The sequence below is a fragment of the Triticum urartu genome, chromosome 6 (genome assembly GCF_003073215.2).
Source record: "Triticum urartu cultivar G1812 chromosome 6, Tu2.1, whole genome shotgun sequence".
Lineage (NCBI taxonomy): Eukaryota > Viridiplantae > Streptophyta > Magnoliopsida > Poales > Poaceae > Triticum > Triticum urartu.
In genome coordinates, this window is record NC_053027.1 from 163024498 (window position 1) to 163029149 (window position 4652).

Below are 4652 nucleotides of genomic sequence, written 5' to 3' on the forward strand. Positions count from 1 at the left end.
TGTTGTTTAGCTTCTAATATTAACTTGGTGCTTTTAGGTACATATATCATTGCCAAAGATCCACACTTCGACCCTTTCTGCGTATGGGGCAATGAGATATTCATGAACGAGCATCAAGTGAGGAAACTAATAAAGATTGTTACTGAAATGGGTCAAAAGTTGTCAATCGAACTATTTGTTTACACTTTATGCAAGACAACAGTGAACTACAAGATGGTAAGTAAGAACCCTGTAACCTTCTTTTTACTGCCCGTAATGAGTTGTGTTAGATGACAATATCTGAATATGTTTTCTTTTGTAGTGGATCCTGAAGAAGTTTACTGAAGATTACCTCTCAAACTACATGATTGGCGGTCGGCCATCACAAGGGGTTGGACTAGAGTCCTGCATGCCTTCTGCATCTAGGAGAGCACAATAGGGCCATTCCGCTTCACCTTGTTCAGCAACTGGAATGTTTGTTGCCTCTTTCTTTACCATCTGTAATAGTACAAGTATAGAACCCTGGTACATCATTCTTTATTTGTTGCTTTTGTAATTCTTAAACGTATGTACCTGTGAATTGAATAATGCATTGGTTGTTTGAACCTGATGGATATGAATAAAGCTATAGTCTACTTTCAAGTTTAAATTAGGTACAATTTTAAATAGCAGCAATTAAATTAGGGAGAAATTACATTGTGCAGGTCATTACGGCACACACGGTTGGTAAAACACAAATGTTTGCGATATACACCATCATCCGGGATGGTTCATAGAGAGTAAACATGTGCAAGCATGCACATAGTTGCTGTTTGCAAAGCGTGTGTGATGTCAGACATTATCACATACGATGCGGGAAAACTAAATGTGTGTGATTGTCTACCTATTGTACACGGTTTATAATCATGAACTGTTTGTGATGTGCCAGGCATCGTAAATCTCCCGTGCCTAGAATCTGCCTAGAAAACTGTCGTGCCTGGAATTTGCCTGGTTTTAGGCAGAACCACAAAACTCCGACTGCGATGGCAATGCGAGCACAAACGAGTGGCAAGGATGAAGTGTTTGGGATATTCGAGATATCGGAAACGGTTATACAGGGACAACTGTCACTACTACAGGATGCTGCTAACGCGACACTACAATCAGAGACCCTTCGAGAAACTGTGTACGATGCAGTAATCGCAAACGGTGGTGTATGAAAACCGTCAAAAAAGGTGCAAAACGTTTGCGATGGAGGATGCATCAAACAAGGTTCATATTTTAGTTGCCTGTGCGATTCAGGCCACACGGTTAACCCATTCAAACTGTTTGCAATGAGGCAGAACAACAGAAACGGGCAGCCATATCAATGTGTGTGCGATATACGGCATACAGTTCGCTCCGATGAACCGTTTGCTATTTGGGAGTGCAACATAAATGGTTAGCCACATGAAGGTGTGTGTGATATAGGGCGTACGGTTCACTCGGACGAACTGTTTTAGATTAGTGAATGCAACAGAAATGGTTCAACTTAACAAGATATGTGTGATACGTGGCAAACCGCCGACTCAAATGAACTATTTGCGATGAGAATTTACAACACAGACGGTTAGTACAGTTAGTTCGTGTGCGATTCTGTGTGTACAAAAAACTTCGAAAAATGCAAACTAGTTGCTTGCGGTGGCTTGGAGTATCGCACACGATGCGTCTGCGAGTACTCGTGTGTGATGATTAGTAAGTTACACATGCGTCTGCGAGTACACGGCCGCAAGGGTGCTATGCTGATCATGGAGTCCGAGAGGACGATCGTCGGAAGGCCACCAGCTCAGCCTTTTAGCTCATATTTTATTATAATTGTACGCATATGTAGGTCGTGAGTGTTCTGGGCCTTGCCGCATTTGGCATTTTAAATTATCCTGAATATGTAAGACAATTATTAAGAATTATTAACAGTTGCCATTGTAACTTTGCCTCAACGACGAGAAGAGCGCGCGCAGGGACGCTAGAGCGGAGCGCGCCGCGGCCGCCTCAACGGTGAGCAACCACGTGGTCAACCTTCTGCCATCAATAAATTTTGACCTTGTTTCTCGTCACATTGTTGATTACAACGCAATAAGTAATTGCAAATCCGTTCACACCTCTCAAACTAATATGTGTTCACACTTAGCACCGGGCTATAAAAACTACCCACTCGAAAATTACTTCACAGTTCCTCTCCTCATCACCCACAAAACTGGTTTTCTCTGTCAAGTCGTTCCGCCATGACCGGTCGGAGGAGTTTAGGGTGGACATATAACCAGGAAGCAAAGACCAAGGCCGAGGAAGCACTAGAGAGGTCCCGTCGCGAAGCCGCAGACGCGACAGAGATGTCCGGGCGCACCGTGGCGCCCTCGAACGAGCTCTCACGGGCACGCGAGGGCTCTCACAAGCGCATTCGCAGCGTCGGCCATCGCAACGAGCCAGCATTCCTGAAGTCCTTCGCTGGCGACGACAACATTCTCGCTGGCGTCACTACACAGCACGAGCTGGTCGACAGCTTGATGAAGCTGCTCAAGATCAGTGATGCCTCGGTTGACAAGGCGATCGGCCTCGTCAAGCAACTCATGGATGACAATGCAAAGCTCCTCAAGTTGGTCGCCAAGAAGGAGGAGGAGGCCGCCGGATGGAAGATGTTGCATGAGCAGAGCAGTGCCTCGGAGATGATGCTGAAAGTGGTCGTCGAGGAACTGATGGGTGGCTTGAGGAAGCTCCGGATCGAGCGCGAGCAGGAGGTGGAGGAATCCGGGACTGCTTTCAAGCAAAGTCATGAGGAATTGAAGAAGGAGCTGGAGGATTTCGCCGCCCGGTGATCCATCGACGAGTAGAGACAGTAGCAACCCAGATTGTTGTCTGCAATTTCCTTCTTCTCTTGCCCCCGTGTCTTCCGGGCTTTGCCGCATGTGGCATTTCTAATTATCCAGAATATGTAAGACAATTATTATGTGCGCCATTGTAAATTTGTCGTTGTATTATCCGTTGCCATTTTATTTGTGTCATATTATCCGTTGCCCTATGTGGCAATTTAAATTAGGGCGGAATACTAGTTGAAAACACGAACAAAGCAAATGCTGCCATGGGATCACAAGCAAACACCCTCCGTCTAGGTGCTTTAATTAACCCATTAATGGAGAAGTTGTGAGCGAGGCAGGCGGCGGCTGGTGCATGGAGGTCAAAGAACTCGCTTCCCGATGAGCATGGGCGGCCTTGCTGCTCGCATGTGTCCCGTCGAGCCTGCGCGGCAAACTACTCGCATGCGTCCCATTGAAGCTGCACGGCGGACTTCTCACGCTCGTCCCGTCTAATCAAACAGCTGCACGCACGCCACCGAGTATGGTTAAATTTCGACACGGTAAATATAATACAACCGTTTGGGATATTAACGTGTCAGCTTTTTTTCAAAAAGTACTTCGTTGGCTACTAATGTGTGCGCCTCTTCTCAAACTGGACGATTTTTCTTGCCACGGCATATATGTGCCATGTCATGAAACCATGCCAAGTTTCATGTTTTTGGGTGACTTTTTTATTTTCTGGGATTTAAAAACCGAGATTCTCATTGTTTCAGGATGACGAAAAGTTTGTAATTTATTCTCATTCCTTAAACGAGACCTAAACATGCACCCAATGACACATGTATGATTTCCCACCCATTTTTGCTTCACTGGAGCATGTGGTTGTAGTTCAAATTTGAATTATGGACTACATTAAATGCACAAAAAACTCAGTAATTTGTAATATATATATACAATGGCCAAACGAACCCTGAACAGTTTCAAATTTCAGCCCGACACTCCTGTTATTCTATGTTGCCTGTAGAAAACAAAGTTCAAGGCGAGAAGAGGCATCGATTATCATTTCGCCCACAAGAGGGGCATGTTTCCCTAACAAAACCACGAGGGTTGCGACAGGCTCTGGTTTGTAAAAGGCTTGTAATATAGCTTCGCCCAAATTGGACAATTATATATACCATGTAGTGACACCATACCAAGTTTCATGATTTCCTGGTGAGTTTTGGATTTACAGACATTTAAAAACCGAGATTCACAATTTTTGTGGGCAGGCCAGGACGGAGAGACGGTTGAATTCGTTCCCATTTGTTCCATGGGACCAAAACATGCACCCTAAGGAAACATGTACATTTTTCTAGCCATTTCGGTGCATTGGAGCATGTATTTGTAGTTCGGATTTGAATGATGGACATTAAATGCCTATAAAACTCAATTAATGAATAAAAAAGGTCAAACGAACCCTGAATAATTTCAAAGTTCAGCCTGAATCTCCAGTTGTTCCGTGTCGCATGTAGAAGGAAATACGAGGCTAGAAGAGGGAGTGATTATCATTTGGCCCACAAGGGGACATGTTTCCCTATTGAAACCACGAGGGTTCTTGCGACAGGCTCCGGTTTGTAAGAGGTTTGTAATAAATCTTGGACCAAATTGGCAATGTTTTTACCATGACATATATGTGCCATGACATGACACATTGCCACCTTTCATGACTTTCTGGTGAGTTTAGGATTTATGGGGACTAAAAAACCGAGATTCGAAATGTTTGAGGAAGAGCCAGGACACCGGTACAGTTGTAATTCGTTCCCATTCCTGGCATGAGGCCTAAACATGCACCCAAGGACACATGTATAATTTTTCTAGCCATTTTGG